General features: G+C 44.0%; 1 protein-coding gene and 1 long non-coding RNA gene across 9 annotated transcripts in view; one reads left to right on the top strand and one right to left on the bottom strand.

Moving 5' to 3' along the window:
* LOC141083409 (uncharacterized) overlaps positions 1-20,524 on the top strand; it is a 109,454-nt gene that overhangs the window by 59,077 nt on the left and 29,853 nt on the right. The gene's annotated exons all lie outside the window — the stretch shown is intronic.
* Positions 15,127-20,524, bottom strand: part of LOC141083410 (uncharacterized) — a 56,958-nt gene continuing 51,560 nt past the window's right edge. Inside the window, exons 2-7 of one of the 2 annotated variants that reach the window (XR_012230707.1) lie at positions 17,259-17,331; positions 17,053-17,143; positions 16,899-16,932; positions 16,725-16,808; positions 15,598-15,704; positions 15,127-15,472 (exon numbers count right to left, since the gene is read on the bottom strand). This is a non-coding gene — a long non-coding RNA (uncharacterized lncRNA). Of the gene's footprint in view, positions 15,473-15,597; positions 15,705-16,724; positions 16,933-17,052; positions 17,144-17,258; positions 17,332-20,524 lie in introns of both variants that reach the window. The other variant, XR_012230706.1, reaches the window with a different exon arrangement.

Genomic DNA, 20,524 nt, shown 5'->3' with positions numbered 1-20,524 from the left:
GTTGTGGCCAGTCCTGAACTGCCTGAATCTTATCAACCTGGGGTTTAACAACACCCCTCCCAATTACATACCCCAAATACCGGGCTTCTTCTAGCCCGATGTGACATTTCTTGGGGTTTGCGGTTAGACCTGCCTCCCACAGGTCATCAATCACAGCTTGTACTTTCTGGAGATGAGACTCCCAGTCCAAGCTGTAAATGACAATGTCATCCAAATAGGCCGAAGCGTACCGCCTATGTGGCCTCAAGACTCGATCCATCAGTCTCTGGAAGGTCGCCGGTGCCCCGTGCAGTCCAAACGGCATATACACATACTGAAATAAACCTTCCGGCGTAGCAAATGCCGTCTTTTCTCTGGCAGCCTCAGCCAGAGGGATCTGCCAATACCCCTTTGTTAGATCTAGGGTGGTAATATACCGGGCTTTTCCTAACCGATCTATTAACTCGTCGACCCGGGGCATAGGATAGGCATCAAATTTTGAGACCGCATTCAGTTTCCTGAAGTCATTGCAGAACCGGATGGTGCCGTCCGGTTTAGGAATTAGCACAATCGGGCTGGACCCCGCACTGTGCGATTCCTCAATGACTCCTAACTCTAACATTGCCTTCACTTCTCGGGAAACGGCTTCACGGCGCGCTTCCGGGATTCGGTAGGGCTTTACGTGACCTGTGACACCAGGTTCCGTTACGATGTCATGTTTCATTAGCATAGTCTGCCCGGGTTTTTCTGAGAAAAACTTTTGGTTGTGAAGTAGAAACTGCCTGACCTCAGTCTTTTGCCGCTCCGAGAGAGTCTCTGCAACCCGTACCTCCGGTACGGTATGCGAGCAGACAGGACGGGCCAGCTCCGCTGACAAGGCAGACCGATCCTTCCAGGGCTTTATCAGATTTACATGATAAATCTGTTCAGGTTTCCGTTTACCTGCCTGGTATACTTTGTAGTTTACTTCACCAACTCTTTCCTTGATCTCAAAGGGGCCCTGCCACTTTGCCAGGAACTTACTGTCCACCGTGGGGACCAGGATCAACACCCTATCTCCGGGTGCAAACGTACGGATCTTGGCGCCCCTATCATAGATTCTTTTTTGGGCTCTTTGAGCCTGTATCATGTGTTCTTTGACGATAGGCATAACAGCCGCAATACGGTCCTGCATTTGTGTGACGTGATCTATCACTGTTTTAAATGGAGTGACCTGACCCTCCCAGGTTTCTTTTGCAACGTCTAACAGTCCGCGAGGACGTCGGGCGTACAATAACTCGAAAGGCGAGAATCCCGTGGAAGACTGGGGTACTTCCCTGATGGCAAAAAGCAAATACGGAAGTAAATAGTCCCAGTTCTTCCCATCCTTGTCTATCACCTTTCTCAGCATCTGCTTCAGAGTTTTATTGAACCGTTCGACCAACCCGTCTGTTTGAGGGTGATACACGGATGTGCGTAACGGCTCGATTTGTAACAATCGGCAGAGCTCCTTCATTATCCTGGACATAAAGGGGGTCCCCTGGTCGGTGAGTATCTGTTTTGGTATACCGATCCGACTAAACACATGCACCAGTTCCTTGGCAATCGTCTTGGTGGCCGTGTTACGCAAAGGGATGGCCTCCGGGTAACGAGTGGCATAATCCAAGATGACCAGGATATGTTGGTGTCCACGTGCAGACCGTGGAAGGGGCCCAACTAAATCCATCCCAATCCTCTCAAACGGGACTTCAATAATAGGTAGGGGTACCAAAGGGCTACAGAACCGGGGCTTAGGTGCAGAGGCTTGGCAGTCAGGACAAGACTCACAATATACACGAATATCGTGATGCATGCCTGGCCAAACAAAACAGTGTAATATCCTTTCGGTGGTTTTCTGGACTCCCAGGTGACCTCCCATCACACGTCCGTGGGCCAGGTCCAGCACCTGCCGCCGGTAGGGTTTTGGCACGACTAATAGTTGCACCGTATCTTCCCCCTTTTTCTCTATCTGATAGAGTAAATCATTCTCCAGAACCATGTAAGGATATGCCAGCCTAGAGCCAGGTTCTACGGGTACCCCATTTATCACTTTTACATTTGTCCTAGCCTGAGAAAGGGTAGGATCCTTTATTCGCTCGCTTTGGAAGTCATCTTTCTGAACTTCTAAATCCGGCAAACGGTGAGGTGGACGGCTGTCGGCCTCCTCCTCTTCCCCGGTCTCCTCCATATCACCCGCCATGACTGAAAACGGGAACTGCAGGTCATTTCCCACAGACTCTTCCCCAGACTCTTCCGGGGAGACCTCTTCCAGGGGTTCGGGACCCACACGCGCCCTGGGAGAAGAATCATGTACACTATTACCCTGGGGTATCAACTGATTCTCCCACAATTGCCAGAAGTGGGGAAAATCCCGGCCCAGGATAACATCATGCAATAACGCCAGGACGAGTCCCACTTTATGTTGCACAGACCCATAGGAAGTAGTAATGCATATGACCGTGGTGAGGTACGAACAGGTGTCTCCATGCACACATGTTACAGAAAATTTGTCTGATGGTCCAGTCGGGGCTGACACCAGACTGGCCTTCACCAGAGTCACCACACTTCCCGAGTCTAACAATGCCACCACATTTTTGCCATCAACAATTAAATCACACAAGTGTTTTTCCACATCCTTTTGACCGGCATTCACACTCACCACCCGTGCAACCATAGACATGCGGTTTCTAGAGTCTGTGACGTCGCACTGCATGGGTTCAGTAGTGACCGGACAGTTCGCAGCAATTTGTTCCATCTCTTGGCAGCGGAAACACCTAACGGGCCCCTTGCTTAGACCATAGTTCGTTACTCTCGGCCTCGCAGTGCGGGCAGTCCCGTTTTCCTCCCCCACTGTCTTAGGGATTTTTCGAATCTCCCCTATTCCCTGGGACAGTCTTACCGGTTCCACGTGGAGATGATGAAGAACGAGGTGGGGTAGCGTCGTCTCGGAGTCCTTCCGCCACGGAGTAACGTTCAACCAGATCCACCAGTTGATCTGCCGTCGTAGGATTTCCATGGCTTACCCACTTCCTCAGGGCTGGCGGTAGAGCTCTCAGGTACTTGTCCATGACGACTCTCTGGATTATCTCTGGCGCTGTCAACACCTCGGGTTGTAGCCACTTCTTCGTCACGTGGATCAGGTCGAACATCTGGGTCCGCGGTGGTTTATCCGGCTGATAAGTCCATTGATGCACTCTCTGTGCACGGACAGCGGTCGTCACTCCCAGCCGGGCCAAGATCTCGGCTTTCAATTTGTCAAAGTCCTGCGCGGCTTCAGGCTCTAAGTCATAATAAGCCTTTTGGGCCTCACCGGAAAGAAACGGGGCAATCAGGCCGGCCCATTATTCCTTCGGCCATTTTTCTCGCACCGCCGTCCGTTCAAACGTGGTCAGGTATGCCTCGACGTCATCTTCGGTCGTCATTTTCTGCCAGTACCGACTCACGTGAATCACTCTCGACTCGGCTTCCAGGTTAAGCTCAGGTAAGCTTGCCAAGCGCTGCGCCACCTGCTGGAGAAGCGAACGATCGGTAACTGTCATGTCCACCAACTCCTTCAGCTGGGCCATCATCACCCGATTAGCTTCTTGCTGGACGGCGGTGGACTGTACCAGCGCTTTCACCACGTCCTCCATGCTCATGCTTGCAACGTGATGCCCGCGTTCTCCACCACAATGTGATAAAACACTCCGGGATCGCCTTTGCTGGGGTCAAAGGTCACGTGCGTTCAGCATGAAACTCAGGCGCAGAGCTGGGATTCGGGTGTAACTGACCCTGGGTCAGGTTTATTAATGGTGAAAGCAATGCAAAAGGAAATAAAACATAAAACAAATCCTTGCCTGTCCGGCACTAACTAAACAATGGACAACCTAACTACCAACTGGCGGGCTTCTCCCGTCCAGCCAAACCACAGTTGCAGTGGGCACTGCTTCCACTCACGTGTGTCTCTCACACAGACAGGCTCTCTGTGTTCCCAGGCTGAGACACTCACACAACCACCTTGCATCCTTTTATATCCACCTCCCATTATTCATTAGCAAGCAGGTGCGATACTGACCAGACTAGGCCACATAGGAAAGGAATCTGGGCGAGATATACCTGCCCTCATCCACTATTCCCACCTGATTCTCACAGGTCTTACGAATAGATTGCATCAAAAATACATTTAAGAATACTTTTTTTTTTTTTAAGTGGACAACTCCTTTAAGGAAATCTGTCAGTAGGATCAATCCTCGTAAGCCATCTATATTGACATGTAGCTCATAGGAAGCTGAATAAAATTATACCTTGATATCTGTGATCTCATGTTTTACTCCTGAGAAATTTACATTTTTAATATGCAAATTAGCTGTTAAGATCTAAGGGCGGGACATAGATCACCCTGAGACTCTGCCTCCAGAGCATATTTTAAATGAAATGGGGCATTACCAGTGTAAGACATGTACATGAGGAGAGCAAACTGTCAGTCATTTCTTGTCTCGCACTGGTAACTCTCCCTGGAGGCAGATTATCAGGGAAATCTATGTTCCGCCCTAGATCTTAACAGCTCATTTACATATTAATAAAAACGTGGATTTCTCAGTTATAAAATATCAGATCCCGTATATCAAGGAATGAATTTATTCATTGTTCTATGACCTACATGCCCATATAGACGGCTTAGGAGGGTATATCCATATGACAGATTCTCTTTAAGCCTACAGTCATCTGAAATTCAAGCGAATGTCAATTGCTGGATACAACTCCAGAATTCTGTCTTGATGAATGCCTTATTAAATTGTTATGGTAGTAAGGGGCTAAATTGTCTGATGCATTTATAGTTAAGTCCTGATTTTGCTCTGGATTTTTGGCAAATTTAGGCATGAAAAAAAGGATGTACTTTAATTTAACCCCTCGTAAAAGCAGGTGCTCCCATTTTGGTTTCAACAGGACTTAATCTGAGAGGTTGTTACATATGCGAATCCCCTGCATGGACAAAGAGATATCTGATAACATTCCGGCAGCCCGCAGCCACCACTAGAGGGAGCTCTCTGTATACGATGTATACATTGAACTCAATAACTACGCAGTATGAAGAGGCGGACTACAAATAACCATTCTACAGCATAGAGACCGCCATAACTATGCTGAACACAATATATTCATGGTTAGACGCGGAAAATATTTGATTTTTAATCCTATTTCGAAGCAACGTTATACATCCGCCTACATAAATAGGGTATACATTCCTTGCAAGTTATTCATTTTGCCAGGTCCGTGCTGTGAACACAATGGGTTCATTCGCTCTCAGATATTTGTGATTTTTTTTTTTCATTTTTATTTTATTTTGAAGAAGGGGGGAACAAAAATGTTTCCATTATGAAAAAGCCATATGACGCGTTTCGCGGCCTGAAAAGCCGAGTATTTAAAGAGGATTGGATTGATTTAAGATTATCCCGGCCCCCAGTGTACATTTTGTATTTTTTTTAATGGGTGTAAACAATGTGTTTGCAAAGTGCTTGCAATTCTAATTAGCGGGGGGAGGTTTGGTATTATGCGAGACATTCATTGCACCTTATGGGAAACAAGAGGCTTTGTTAGCAATGGCTGAGAAATTATAAAAGGCTTCCCATGCTTCACGCCAGCACACAGCTCAATTTAGTATTTTTTTTGGGGGGTTGGGAGGGTCGGGGGGGGGTTTAACCCCTTTCCTGCTTGTGATTGCCTTCTCTTTAGCAAATGAATTGAAATATAGGGTAATATACTTTGCAGCTGCCCGTCTTGCTATGGGAGCCATTTAACTTTCTTTGTCAATTTTTGCTCATTATTACGACTGTCGGCAGCCAGCTTTCTTAAAGTGCACCTGTCACCTATACACAGCGCAAAGCCTTTTAAATTACAGCAGATTCAGATGCAAAACCCGCACGTGAGAAATGACTGTAGCTTTTATAGACCCTGGGAAAGTGAGGCGGCTATGGTGGGGACACAACGAAACGAAGATGACCGATTGGGGAAAAATGATCTGTTCTTCGTAAAAAAAAAAAGACCCTTTCCCCACTTCTTCTATCTTGACTTAATTTGCGGGAGACAAGGCGCCCCCCGTTATGTCAGACCATGGTCAAAAATGTAATCGCAATTGGTTGTTAGATTTTGCCTCCGATATGTTAGCAGCATTCTCAGCAGTTGCCAACATTAGTGACTGTTTTTGTCTCACCTAGAGAGGTGCATTCGCTAAGCAATAGGTATGAGTGAGCAGCACGGACCAGAGGAGCTGATGCAGCATAGCCGGATAAGTTGGACAGCACGGGCATGTGGAGGGAGAGTAGTTGGCTAGATCGCACGGCACAGGCATGTGGATGGAGTGTAGTGAATAGATCGCATGGCACGAGTTTGTGGATGGAGCATAGTTGGATAGATCGCATGGCACGAGTATGTGGATTGAGTATTGTTGGATAGGTTGGACAGCACAGGCATGAAGACGGAGCATAGTTGGATAGGTTAGACGGCACAAGCATGTGGATGGAGCATAGTTGGATAGGGCACACGGCACAAGTATGTGGATGGAGCGTAGCTGGATAGGATAGGCAGCATGGGTATGTCGATGCAGTGTAGTTGGAGTTTGCACGACACGAGTATGTGGATGGAGCGTTGCTGGATAGGTAGCATGGCACAAGTATGTGGATGGAACGTAATTGGATAGATCGCATGGCATGGGTATATGGATGGAGCGTAGTTGGATAGGTTGGACGGCACGAGTATGTGGATGCAGCATAGTTGGTTAGATCGCATAGCACATGTGGATGGAGTGTAGTTGGATAGGTAGCATGGCATGGGTATGTGGATGGAGCATAGTTGGATAGGTCAGACGGCACAAGTATGTGGATGGAGCGTAGCTGGATAGGATAGGCAGCATGGGTATGTCGATGCAGTGTAGTTGGAGTTTGCACAACACGAGTATGTGGATGGAGTGTTGTTGGCTACGTAGCATGGCACAAGTATGTGGATGAAACGTAATTGGATAGGTCGCATGGCATGGGTATATGGATGGAGCATAGTTGGATAGGTTGGACGGCACGAGTATGTGGATGCAGCATAGTTGGTTAGATCGCATAGCACAAGTATGTGGATGGAGTGTAGTTGGATAGGTGGCATGGCATGGGTATGTGGATGGAGCATAGTTGGATAGGTCAGACGGCACAAGTGTGTGGATGGAGTGTAGTTGGATAGGTCACATGGCACAAGTATGTGGATGGAGTGTAGTTGGATAGGCCACATGGCATGAGTACGTGGATGGAGCATAGTTGGATAGGTCAAATGGCATGAGTATGGGGATGGAGCGTAGTTGGATAGGTCAGATGGCACAAGTATTGGGATGGAGTGTATTTGGATAGGTTGTATGGCACAAGTATGTGGATGGAGCATAGTTGGCTAGATCATCACATGGCACAAGTATGTGTGTAAGGGGAGGCCAGGACTGTAGTCATGGCCAGAATCACTGATGCATCTGTGTCCTGACCTTCCCTCACAGAAAACTGTATTCCACTTCTCAGTGTACCTGTGACTCCAGTTTCAGGACCCCCCCAGGCACTTCCCAGGCGGCGATGACACCTCTTCCAGGCGACCCCCAGTAATGGAGAAACAGTCCAGGATAACTTGAACATTCTCTTTACGTAGTACTTCACACGTTACATCCACAGTTGGCACATCATGAATTTTACTTGTTTCCTCATCTTTCCCTGCTTTGCTGTCACTTCTGTGTGGTACATGTCCGGACCAGACCAGACCGGACCGTCCTAGACTGCTCCCCAGTTCCTTCCTGATCTAACCTTGCCATGATGACAATTCCTTCAGCCTGTTTCGCCCCAAACTTGAAATCATCAGCCACCCGGTTTGTTTGCCTCTGGAAAAGCATCTGGCCAGTCTGTACCATTCTTCTCGAAGCTCCAACTTCCTTAAATTCCTCACTCCAACCAACTCCTGCCCTAAAGACGTCCACCCAGGCTATGAGTCGCCACATCTTTCTTCTCCTGTACTGGCCCACTACGATGATGCCCAGTGGCCGTGGATAACGTGGGCTGCAGCTATTTAATGTTGCGTGACTGCTGAGTTGTCCTGGGCATATAGCCCATGTGGACACTTTGGGCACCCTGGCCCATCTTCTTAACATCCTAAAAACTCCTGTCTTACTACCCGGCAGCCCTTCCTATTTTAACCCCCTACAAACTAGCTATAACCTATTCTAACCGTGCACACTAGTATGCCCCCATCTAGTGGCCCCCAAAGAAAGTACACTTACCCTTAGCTATGAGAACTATAACACTAAGGTGCACACCTCTAATATCCAAAGGCTGCACTTTACTTTCCCTATCTTACACAGTATTATATTACAGGAACTTAACGCATATACAACATTGTACAGAAATGATAACACTGAAAAGAGTGTGGCAGCACCATTGACTATGCGGGGTAATACATATTTTACATGTAACAGTACCACCGAGTATTAACAACGACATTACAGTAACTAACAAATGTAAACAGTTACACATTAAGAACCATTAGGGGAGCAAAGCAAGGCGGTAATCCTATGTCACCCCTTTACAGATGGAGCGTAGTTGGAAGTATGTGGATGGAGCATGGTTGGATAGTTCGCACGGCACGAGTATGTAGATGCAGCGTAGTTGGATAGGTCGGATGGCACAGTATGTGGATGCAGCGTAGTTGGATAGGTCAGATGGCACAGTATGTGGATGCAGCGTAACTGAATAGGTCAGATGGCACAGTATGTGGATGCAGCGTAATTGGATAGGTCAGATGGCACAGTATGTGGATGCAGCGTAATTGGATAGGTCAGATGGCACAGTATGTGGATGCAGCGTAATTGGATAGGTCAGATGGCACAGTATGTGGATGCAGCGTAATTGGATAGGTCAGATGGCACAGTATGTAGATGCAGCGTAGTTGGATAGGTCGGATGGCACAGTATGTAGATGCAGCGTAGTTGGATAGGTCAGATGGCACAGTATGTGGATGCAGCGTAATTGGATAGGTTGGCTGGCATGGCATGTGGATGCAGGGTAGTTGGATAGCATGGGCTTGTAGATATGAATGTGGTGAATATGCAAAACAGTAGACTAGTGTAGGTAGACAGGTACCTTGATGAAGCAGAGCCAAGCGTGCAGACTGCACTTTTAAACAGCAGAGGTGTGTCCATCTTGACAGCATACTTATTGAGGTCTCCAATTTAAGCCAGTGATAGCAGAGCTGGGTTTATCATGTGGCTAGGCTGAATGCACGCACATGTTGCCGCATGATTTTACTACCTGAATACCATAGAAGGCCTAGATGAACAATTGTGAAATAAAGGGTATAAGTTGTGAATTGAGAGATCTGTAACAACTCTCCAAAAAAAATGAGGGTTTTTTTGGATGTTGTCACTTTAAAAACAATCACAAAATCCATAGCCATCAAGTATTAGATCCTTCCTAACCTCAACCCTCTTCTGCACCGATGGAAAAAAAAAAAAAAGATCGTCTGGATGTTCAAAAACATACTAGAGAAACTTCCTGACAAGCAGGATGGGAAGTCAGAACATCGCTCTCCGGCCAAAAACAAAGCAAAACAAAGAGCGCGGACAATAGCTTCACCCGTCTCTTAAAATGGTTGTTATTGAAGCAAAATACCAATTTAGGCCCGTACCCGAGACCTTCAGCAGCAAACACACAAGGGGCCCCATACCAAGAATCAGAAAGGGGCCCTTTATTATAGACTTTGCCACCTTGGATATCTGTTTCCAATCCCGCGCCAATTCCATGACTATTGGGACAATTTTCATTAAAGGGTTCTTACCACCGAGTAGCAAAAGGGAAGGGACCCTACAAGTCTCTTTTACAAAAAATTGGTCAGGACAACCCCTTTAACTTCTATTGGAAGTATTGTTTTTTGTACCTTCCAACATTACAACTAGAAATTCCATAATATTTATTCCCTATCCACGAGAAAGTGCTTAAAAATACTAAGAACCTCCCCTTTATATCCAAAGCAGCATTAGCTCCACCCCTGCGGATCCACTAACAAGAAAACCCCTTGATAGACAAGACTGTTGAAAGACAAGCATCATTTTCATGCCGCTGTCCCAAAGATGGGAACCTATCCTCATGGTATTTTTTACAATAATGTCTGGATTCACTATTGTATTTGCCACTTTTTTTTGTCCAATCTTTGGTATTTTTCGCCTGTTTTTCATTTGTGACAAATTCTTCTATTAATTTGTGACTTTTTTTAAAAGTCTATTCTATACTGTATGTATTCCCTTGATTTTTTTCTCTTAATCGTTATGGGGGTAGGCTTGGAGTTTCCAAATGTTTTTGCCTGATTCATCAACTGTGACTTTTTGGGAAAAAAAAAAAAAAAAATATATAAAAAATGTGCAAAAAATTTTTGTTTAAATGGACTCCAGTCCTTTCCTGCAGTGATTTTATGCACGCCTGGGACACTTTTTACATTAAAAAAAGGCTAAATGCACAAATATAAAGACCATTTTTAAAATTTTGCACAAAATTCATGAAACATTTCAAGAATTTGGGACAAAAAAAAAAAAAGTCAGTGCCAAAAGACAAAAAGAGAAAAAGTAGCTTAAAAAAGAAAAAAACCCCACAAATGATAAATTGGGCCCCCAAAAATCCACAAATGATATGTCAGGCCCCAAAAACCCTGCAAATGATAACTTGGGCCCTAAAAAACCCCGCAAATGATGATCGACTGCAAAATCCATCAAATCCTTTGTACAAGGACCTCGAGGCAGATGGTTGCGATCCATGAGCCATTTGTGCAGAGAAGGGGCCTATTATTGTCGTAGAGCGCAGTGTAAACTTATCCTTACATTACCTGCACATTATAACGAGCGCTTCCTTAGTAACGTTCCGCCCGGGGCTCGGCTGTTTGCTTATCTCTTTATTGCGACACGGAAAATGTTTTCCATACAAACACAGGACAAGAATAGAAGCAGCAACTGAGCAACAGACTTAACCCCATTCAGCCCAAACCTAGCAACTCAGGAGCGATGGGAATATCACGTAAGGTCATCACCAACAGTACTTTTGTCTACTACTGAAATATATCAAGTGTGATAATAACTGATATGTCAAATTTTACACTTTTTTTTTTTTTTTTTTTTTAATTTCGATCCCCATTGACTTTGATATGACAGGTGATACATTGGAAGGCAAATTTTAGGCTCATATTTAGTTTTTTGCACCTAGAATACAAAATTTCCTAAAATCCTCCTAAACAGACTTTTGCTGTAAGCTCTAGGTAGTTCTAAGGCGTCCTAAATATGTTCCCAGGTGGACTTAATTCTTATAATCTTCTTGGATCGCCTTTTTCCGTAAGTTCTAGGTAACTCTAGATGGTCGTACATAGGTTTCTAGGTGGCCTTAATTCTTGTAAACCTCCTAAACCGCCTTTTGCCATAAGTTCCAGGTAGCTCTAGGTGGTCGTACATAGGTTCCTAGGTGACCTTAATTCTTATAATCCTCCTAAACCACTTTTTTCTGTAAGATCAAGGTAGCTCTAAGTGGTCGTAGATAGGTTCCTAGGCGGCCTTAAATGCTAAAGTCCTCCTAAACCAGCTTTTGTTTAGATTCACAGTCCTAAGTGGTCCTAAATATGTTTCTAGGTGGCCTTTAATCCTAAAAATCTTCCTCAGTTGGCTTTTGAAGTAGGTTCTAGATAATTCTAAATGGAACTAGATAGGTTCATGGGTGGCCTTAAATGCCATAATCCTCCTCAACTGGCTATTGAAGTAGCATCTAGCTAATACAAAATAGTGCCAGATAGGGTTCAAGGTGGCATTAAATCCTAAAATACTCCTAAACCGGCTTTAACCATAGATTCTGGGTAGTTCTAACCGGTCCTGTATAAGTTTCTAGATGGCCTTAAAGATCTCCTACACCAGTTTTTGCTATAGATTCACAGCAGTTCTAGGTAGTCCCAGATAGCTTCCTATGTGAACAAGTTTGTAGTCCTTAAATGTTAAAATCCTCCTCAACTGGCTTTTGTAGTAGGTTCCTGCTAGTTCTAAATGGTCCCAGATTGGGTTCAAGGTGGCCTTAAATCCTAAAATTCTCGTGAATCGGCTTTTACTATAAGTTTTAAGTAGCCCTAGATGATCCTACATAGGTTCCCAGATAGCTTTAAATTCTAAAATCTTCCACAGCCAGCGTCCAAAGTAGGTTTGAGCTAGTTATAGATGATACCCGATTAGGTTCCCAGGTGGTCTTAAATACTAAAATCCACTTCAACCAGCTTTTACCGTGGGTTCTAGGTAGTCATATCCTCCTAAACAGCTGTTTGCCATAAGTTTAAAGTAGCTCAAGGTGGTTCTAAATAGGTTCCTAGATGGCCTTAAATCCTACAATCCTCTTCGACCAGAATTTGAGGTAGGACCCAGCTAGTTTTAGATGGTCCCAGATAGGTTTGAAGGTGGTCTTAAATACTAAAATCCTTTCCAACCAGCTTTTACTAATAGCTGGTCCTGTATACAGTGGGTACGGAAAGTATTCAGACCCCTTTAAATTTTTCACTCTGTTTCATTGCAGCCATTTGGTAAATTCATTTTTTTTTTCTCATTATTGTACACTCTGCACCCCATCTTGACTGAAAAAACCCCCCAGAAATGTCAAAGGAACTGGCCCAGGGAGCTGAGAGACAGAATTGTGGCAAGGCACAGATCTGGCCAAAGTTACAAAAGAATTTCTGCAGTACTCAAGGTTCCTAAGAGCACAGCTGCCTCCATATTCCTTAAATGGAAGAAGTTTGGGATCACCAGAAGTCTTCCTAAACCTGGCTGTCCAGCCAAACTGAGTAATCGTGGGAGAACAGCCTTCGTGAGAGAGGATAAAACTTTTTGGTGATAATTCTAAGCGGTATTGTTACACCGCTCCGCCATACTCACCCGACCTCCGCTCCCACGCCGCAGTCGGCCTCCACCCGACGGCCGCGGCGGTCACCTGAGACAGGCTCACGACCGATGCCCTCCCTGCATGTTATGCGCATGCGCCATAGGCCGCAGCCGCGCCTCCTTCCTGCTTCTTATGCTCCGGCTGTGCCCTGACCCGAAAGCACCTTTGGACCAATGGCTGACCAGACAGGGCCATATCAGGCTGCTTCCCCCTGAGGGAGGCGTCTGATCGTTGTGTTTCCTAGCACTCTGGCCTCGCTTCATCGTGTGCTCTCTGCTCCTGCAGTTCCGTTCTCAGCTGCTCTCTGCAGCAGCCTCTCAGTCCTGCTGTCCTATTCCAGTCCTGTCTCCAGTGTTCCTGCCGTCCTACTCCAGTCCTGTCTCCAGTGTTCCTGCCGTCCTACTCCAGTCCTGTCTCCAGTGTTCCTGCCGTCCTACTCCAGTCCTGTCTCCAGTGTTCCTACTCCTGTCATTCCTTCTCGTTCCAGTCTTCTGTCTCACTTCTTTCCGGCCTCCTGGTTCCAATCTTGTTCTGTCATTCTTTACTCCAGTCTCACATTTTACTCCGGTCCATCCTGAGCCGCCCCTCTCGGTACCGGCTACCGTGGTACTCGAACCCCTGGGCCTGCTCCTAACGGTCCCTGTATAGGGGTCTGTTCCACTTGGCAGCTCGCCCGGGGCCCCTCGGTGCCACGGCCCAGAGGGTCCACTCCTGGGGTTTCCTGCTCCAGACCACCCACGCTAACAGGTATGTGTGGCGAAAACCAGGCACTGCTCATCACCTGCCCAATACAATCCCAGCAGTGAAACATGGTGGTGGCAGCATCATGCTATGGGGGTGTTTTTCAGCTGCAGGGACAGAACGACTGGTTGCAATTGAAGGAAACATGAATGCGGCCAAGTACAGAGATATCCTGGATGAAAACCTCTTCCAGAGTGCTCTGGACCTCAGATTTGGCCGAAGGTTCACCTTCCAACAAGACAATGACCCTAAGCACACATCTAAAATAACAAAGGAGTGGCTTCAGAACAACTCTGTGACCATTCCTGACTGGCCCAGCCAGAGCCCTGACCTAAACCCAATTGAGCATCTCTGGAGAGATGTGAAAATGGCTGTCCACCAACATTCACCATCCAACCTGACGGAACTGGAGAGGATCTGCAAGGAAGAATGGCAGAGGATCCCCAAATCCAGGTGTGAAAAACTTGTTGCATCATTTCCAAGAAGACTCATGGCTGTACTAGCTCAAAATGTGCGTCTACTCAATACTAAGCAAAGGGGCTGAATACTTATGACCATGTGATATTTCAGTTTTTCTTTTTAAATATATTTGCAAAAATTTCTACATTTCTGTTTTTTTCAGTCAAGATGGGGTGCAGAATGTACATTAATGAGAAAAAAATTAACTTTTTTGAATTTACCAAATGGCTGCAACGAAACAAACAGTGAAAAATCTAAAGGGGTATGAATACTTTCCGTACCCACTCTAGGTTTGTAGGTGGTCTTAAATCCTAAAAATCCCTCTACTCCAGCTTTTGCCACAATTTCTAGTTCTTGCTGACCCTAGATAGGTTCTTCAGTGGCTTAAAAAAATGGACTTGACCTTGGAGATGTTATAGATTGATTTTTTTTTTCCACGATCAGGGCCCAGGACTTGGTAAATGTTGGCATAATTCCTAAATAGGCAGCGTTCAGGCTTTACTTGCTTCTGTATATAAGTAAATAATCCTGTAATTTACAACAAAAATTCGGATTACTAGGGCTGATCTGCTTTTCCAGTGAATTTCTACTATTTTGTTCCCTGTCTGTGGTTTACAAAGGCATTTCTGTGTTTTTTTTTTTTACCACTGATGAAGTGTTAGAAAGCTACAAGTATATAAGAAACTAGGTGACTAAGGGGAGAGGTCTAAAATAGGTCTGTGTGACATTGCGAGGCAGTGTATTGTATATCAAACAAAATTCCTATGACAGCTATTCATTACCTGCCACTGTGCCTTTCCCAGTGCCTTAGTGCCGTTCCGTGCTTTGTTGTCTAAGAAGGGGAGGGATCATAAAATAAGTCTGTGTAACATGGAGAGGAAGTGTATTGTATAGCAGCTATGTTACAGCAGTTTTTTTTCTGTAACACTTTACTGTTTATAGTACTTCAGTGCTTTGCTGGTTACTGGGAGGAGCCAAAAACAAGTCTGTGTTACATAATGAAGCAGTGTATTGTACAGTAAATACAGTTCTCATTACAGCCATTAATAAACACTAAATCCATGCCATTTTCATTGCATCACTGTATAGCAGCTATCATTACTGATACAGCTATTCATTATCTCTGGCAGTGAGCTGCTCTTAATGGCTTTATCGGGTAAAGGGAAGAGTCTAAAACAAGTCTGTGTAACACAGTGAAGCAGTGTATGGTACAGCAAATACAGTTCCCGTGAGAGCTATTCATAGACTCGAAATCTGCCCGTTCTCATTGCCTCGGTGCCTTGTTACTTATGGGTAGGAGACGAAAGCAAGTCTTTGCAACATGGCGAGGTAGTATACTGTATAGTAAAAAAAAACAAATTCCTGTCATATGTGGGTTCTTTACTCAAATTGTTGTCATTCAGGCAGGAAGAAAAGTTATATGATGTTATACTAATATATATAATATAAAAATTGGACTTACTGTTGAACATGGGTTTGTTTTCCAAAGGAGCAATATAGAACTTTTGAGTGCAATGACTTTAGTTGGCCATTACAGAGAACCACGAGTGCACGCCTTTCTGCATTTTCCTGGAAAGTAGAAGATTTATGCTAAAATATGCTAATGACTTTACAAGACAACATATGTACTCGTGGGGGTGTTGAAGGTTTGTAAAAGGGACTCATTGTGTCTCATTGTGCTCGATGTTATTGAGTTGCTTCACTCTTATGAACATTGGCTGCGCCTTCTGTTTGCACCAGGTAGTCACTTGTAAAAAAAAAAAAAAAAAAAATTTAAAAATTATATTAAAAAAATTGCTAATTTTTTGCTATTATTCAAATGTAGTGGCCAATCTCTAGAAGAAGTCCAAATAGCTCAAGGATGCCCTGTTCTCTTGACAGGCTAATTATTGTGGGGGTATTTAGAGTTTTTTGCACAGCTTTCTACAGGGGAAACAGTTTTAAAATGTCTACAAATCATAAGATAATAACTATTATCTAATACTGCTTTTAAGCGATAGTCATGTACTTTCTGCAGCATAGGCAGCGAACCACAACCGAGGCTTACACTAAAAATTCTAAGCTGCTGGATTTTTCTCTGCATGTTTTTTATCACATGAATTGTTTGAGATTGTCAAATGAGAAAAATTAATATGTAGACCTAGCCTGTCCTGTGATGATCCAAGACCATCATATGATCAGGATACATTTTTATTCACAGCAAGTATTGAAATGAAAGCTGGAAATCATTGATACAGAAAATGTATAAAAAAATAAATAAAGTTTTCATTATATAAAGAAAAATTATTATGCGCTAAAACCGGAATTCTGCTTTAAGCGAGTCAAGTACTTTCTGCAGCATGGGCAGGACTATAGTAATTCACAACTGCGAGAGTTACCAAAAACACAACCTTGCTGACACAAGATATATACAAAACTTTTCTTTACATAAACAAAAATGATTATACGCTAAAACCTTACATAGTGAATTAAAGTGATAGTCATGTACTTTCTGCAGCATGGGCAACAGTTTAACCCACAACCACAACTATCTTGCCTTAAAGATCTGGGCTGTATTTTTTGGGGTCACATGATGTGTTTGAGACTTACTGTCAAATGAGAAAAATCGGCGTGTAGACTTTATGTCCTTTCTCAAGCGGAGACCATCGCTCGAGTCAAATAGGTTTTTATACACTGCAAGTAAGCAAGGAAATAACAGCAAGGCAAGCAGAGATCTTAAAAGTTGTGATGGATTGATAAAGGAAATATATTGAAAACATTTACCTTTTTATAAACGATAATGATTATCCACTAAAATCTAAAAAAAAAAAACTAAAGTCATGTACTTTCTGCAGCATGGACAACGGTTTATCCTACAACTGCAACTGTCATCAAAATTCCTGCACTTTTTGGGTCACATTATGTGTTTAAGACTTACTGTCAAATGAGAAAAATCGACTTATAGCCATAGCCTATCTGTCCTGTCCCAAACGGAGACCTTCACTTGACCTTGAATAGATACTTATTCACTGCAAGTAAGCAAGAACATGATGGCAAGCAGAGATCTTAGAAGAGATATACTGAACATTTTTAACGTTTCTTTATGCAAAATGTAATGATTATGTGCTAAAACCATACTATTACCTTAAGCGAAAGTCATTTACTTTCTGCAGCATGGGCACCAGTTTAACTCAACTGCAACCACCATCAAAAATTCCTGAATTAAAAGAAATATATTAAAAACATGTTTAAGATATATTTATACAAATTATAATGATTATGAACTAAAATACAGAATTCTGCTTTTAGCGGCAGTCATATACTTTTTGCAGCACAGGGAACAGTTTAACTCACAACTGCGACCGTCATCAAAAACTACTGAATTAAAAGAAATATGCCAAAAACATCTTTAACGTTTATTTATACAACTAAACTATTTATACAGCTAAATACGGAATTCTGATTTAAGCGGCAGTCATGTACTTTCTGCAGCACTGGCAACAGTTTAGCTCACAACTGCGACCGTCATCAAAAATTCCTGAATTAAAAAAAAATAGCGAAAACGTGTTTAACTTTTATTTATACAAAATATAATGATTATGAGCTAAAATATGGAATTCAGGTTAAAGCGGCAGTCATGTACTTTCTGCAGCACGGGCAACAGTTTAACTCACAACTGCGACTGTCATCAAAAATTCCTAACAGAAATATGTTGACAGCGTGTTTAACTTTTATTTATACAACATATAAGAATTATGAGCTAAAATGCGGAATTCCGCTTTAAGCAGCAGTCAAGTACTTTCTGCAGCATGGGCAGAACTTTAATGGTGTATCCTTGGACCTGCTATATACTGTAGTCTGTAAGATGAGCAGTTTCTTTTCAGATATTCCCAGCTACAGCCTGGAGCGCAGTCCACAGCTATTCATTAACTCTGACTCCGTGCAGTTCTCAGTGCCTCTTGCAGCCGCACCAGGGGTTGTTTAAGGACAAAGGGGATTTGCATAGTTTCTGCTGTGACTGCTGAACAGCAGATATAAACATGTTCTTCCGTAACCAGTATAAATAGGTTGTTTGTCCCTTTTCGACAGAGATCTCTCGATAACCTTTGTTACAGCGGTGCATCGGCGCTAAAATATAGGCTTTTTATTTACATGCAAAAACCGGAGAGACTTTATCTTGTATGGAAACAAGAACTTTCTTCGCAGTTTCTAGTAGCCCCAGAGACCTGATTTCCTACCGCTACAAACCCAGTGACCTTAAAAAATAACAGGCGCCAACACGAACTCTGGGGACTTATTTTGATTGTTTCGCATGCCGTAAATGCTAATTAATACAAACAATGAGGTAGGAATCCGTAATATAGGATTTTAGCCCCCCGATGAGCTTAGAAGACGCAATGATAGCTGAAAAAAAAAATGTCACTGGGTCGGTGCTGCTTTACGGATAGAAGGAAAACAATCAGCAAGAGAAAAGTCATAGGTAGCCGCCATGGGGTCCTCAAGCCCAGCCTAGGTTGGATACATCCCTTATTTAACCGGTCGCCAAATTATAGGGGCTTAAACGTCTGTCCAATGAATGTGTCTGGAATTAAAAGTCCCATTGAAGTAAATAAGGCTGAGACACAATACCACATACAACAATAGGGCAGTAATGCCCTGATGGCGGCCCTGACCGTAGGAAAGGTTTGGCGCTGTTTTGATTTTTTTTAATCCTTGGTTCGGGAAAATTAGTATAAAATCCTACCATTCCGGTAGGCTAAGTTCACATGGAACTTTTTTGGGAGGTGGAAAAAATCTGATGGATTTTTCAAGAGGAATCTGATTCAGAAAACGTCCCTTTTTTGGAGGGGATGTATAGGATTTGTTTTTGCTATGTGAAGCATTTCCTGAAGAGATTTTTTTGCTGTAGTCTTTTGACTTGTTTGGAGCGGATTGAACGAGGACACGTCAACTGTCCCCCCTCGAAAAACACAAAAGGGGCCGAGTGACATTTCGACGTCTTTGTATGAATTGAAAAGCGACTGTACCCAATGTGCAGTGCCGTCCCCCCTCCGTACGCAGTACATCACTTCTTGTTGACACTGATGGAGAGACGGCAACCCTTATATATCCTGTTCAGATGCCACAAGTCTCAAACCACAAGTACTTGTGTGCAAAGTCCTTCAGATAAGGGGAATTTTTAAAAATTCTCATAAGGCCCCCCCCACTACTTTTCTTTAGAAAGCTGGTAAAAAGATTAACCTTTTCATGCAAAATTAAAGGTTGTTAAAGGTTTTTTATTTTTACATCCGATTGGTGGCGGTCTGACGTTATGCACCCCCAGCGATCGGCTGCTTGCAGCTTCGGCGGCAGCTGGATGTAAATGGTGATCGAAATCAGTATAGAACAGCTCCATAGGCTGTGTAGTGGCCGGACTCGGTACTACAATAAACGGTGGATGGCGCTGTACTGCTGCGACTTCATGCACCGAGCTGCAAAGAGTTGCTGATCCGTAGGTTTGGCAGATGTTGGACCTCCACCGATTTGATAGTATAGGTCATCAATATCTTAACCCTGGATAATCCCATGGTTTTACTCAGTTAGAATTTGATATTAACCTATTTATCGGCAATTTTTGCAGTCTCTCAGGATGAGATGGGTTGAAAAGTCCTTTGAGAAGGGATTCGGCATTAAAGGGGTTGTTTGGTACTTTAATATTGATTGCAACTTCCGGCACCCCCTCTGGTCAGCTGTTCTCAGTGCCAGCAGTGACCGGATGTGATCAGTTGCGGAGCTGCACAGCACAGCGCCGTCAACTGCATAGTGGTTGCGGTTGGGTATTGCACATCTGCCCCTTTCGGCAACTAAGCACATCCAGGTACCGACAGCATTGGGAACAGCTGAACGGCATGGGTGCCAGGTATCGCCCCCCCCAAAGATCTTGTATTAATGACTTATCCCACGCATAAGCCATCAATATAAAAGTACTGGACAACCCCTTTAAAAAAGAAGGTCCTCCTTTCAGGATCCTCATTTGTCGAACAGACTAAAGAGTGGTTACAAAGAGTGTCTCTCGCTTGGGAGGTCCACCCCCATCCTCCATTACACAGACAGTCCAATGATTTGGATGGATACAGTGTAATTCCTCAGTTTCCCTGCGGGGGCACTGTGGGGAAACTTGAACACTCACTGATAGATCTCCCCAAAGACTGTAGCTGAGGACGTCCTGGTAGGGGAACACTTTGCCATCTGCTTATTGGCAGGCGACCCTACCAACTGATAGGGACTGTCCAAAAAGTAAAAATTAGGAGTCCAGTTAGACAGCTTTACTTGGTACTAAGATTTCATATGCATCAACAGTGCCACGGAGGAGATCCCAAGCCAAACTCTTCTAAGTCACAAGTAGAATTTTATTTTCACCCAGATACAGT

This window comes from Dendrobates tinctorius, unplaced genomic scaffold (assembly GCF_039654945.1).
Source record: "Dendrobates tinctorius isolate UK_male_01 unplaced genomic scaffold, ASM3965494v1 ptg000020l, whole genome shotgun sequence".
In the NCBI taxonomy this organism is placed as follows: Eukaryota; Metazoa; Chordata; class Amphibia; order Anura; family Dendrobatidae; genus Dendrobates; species Dendrobates tinctorius.
The sequence above is the reverse complement of the archived record's forward strand: the minus strand, read 5'-3'. Positions and strand labels throughout refer to the sequence as shown.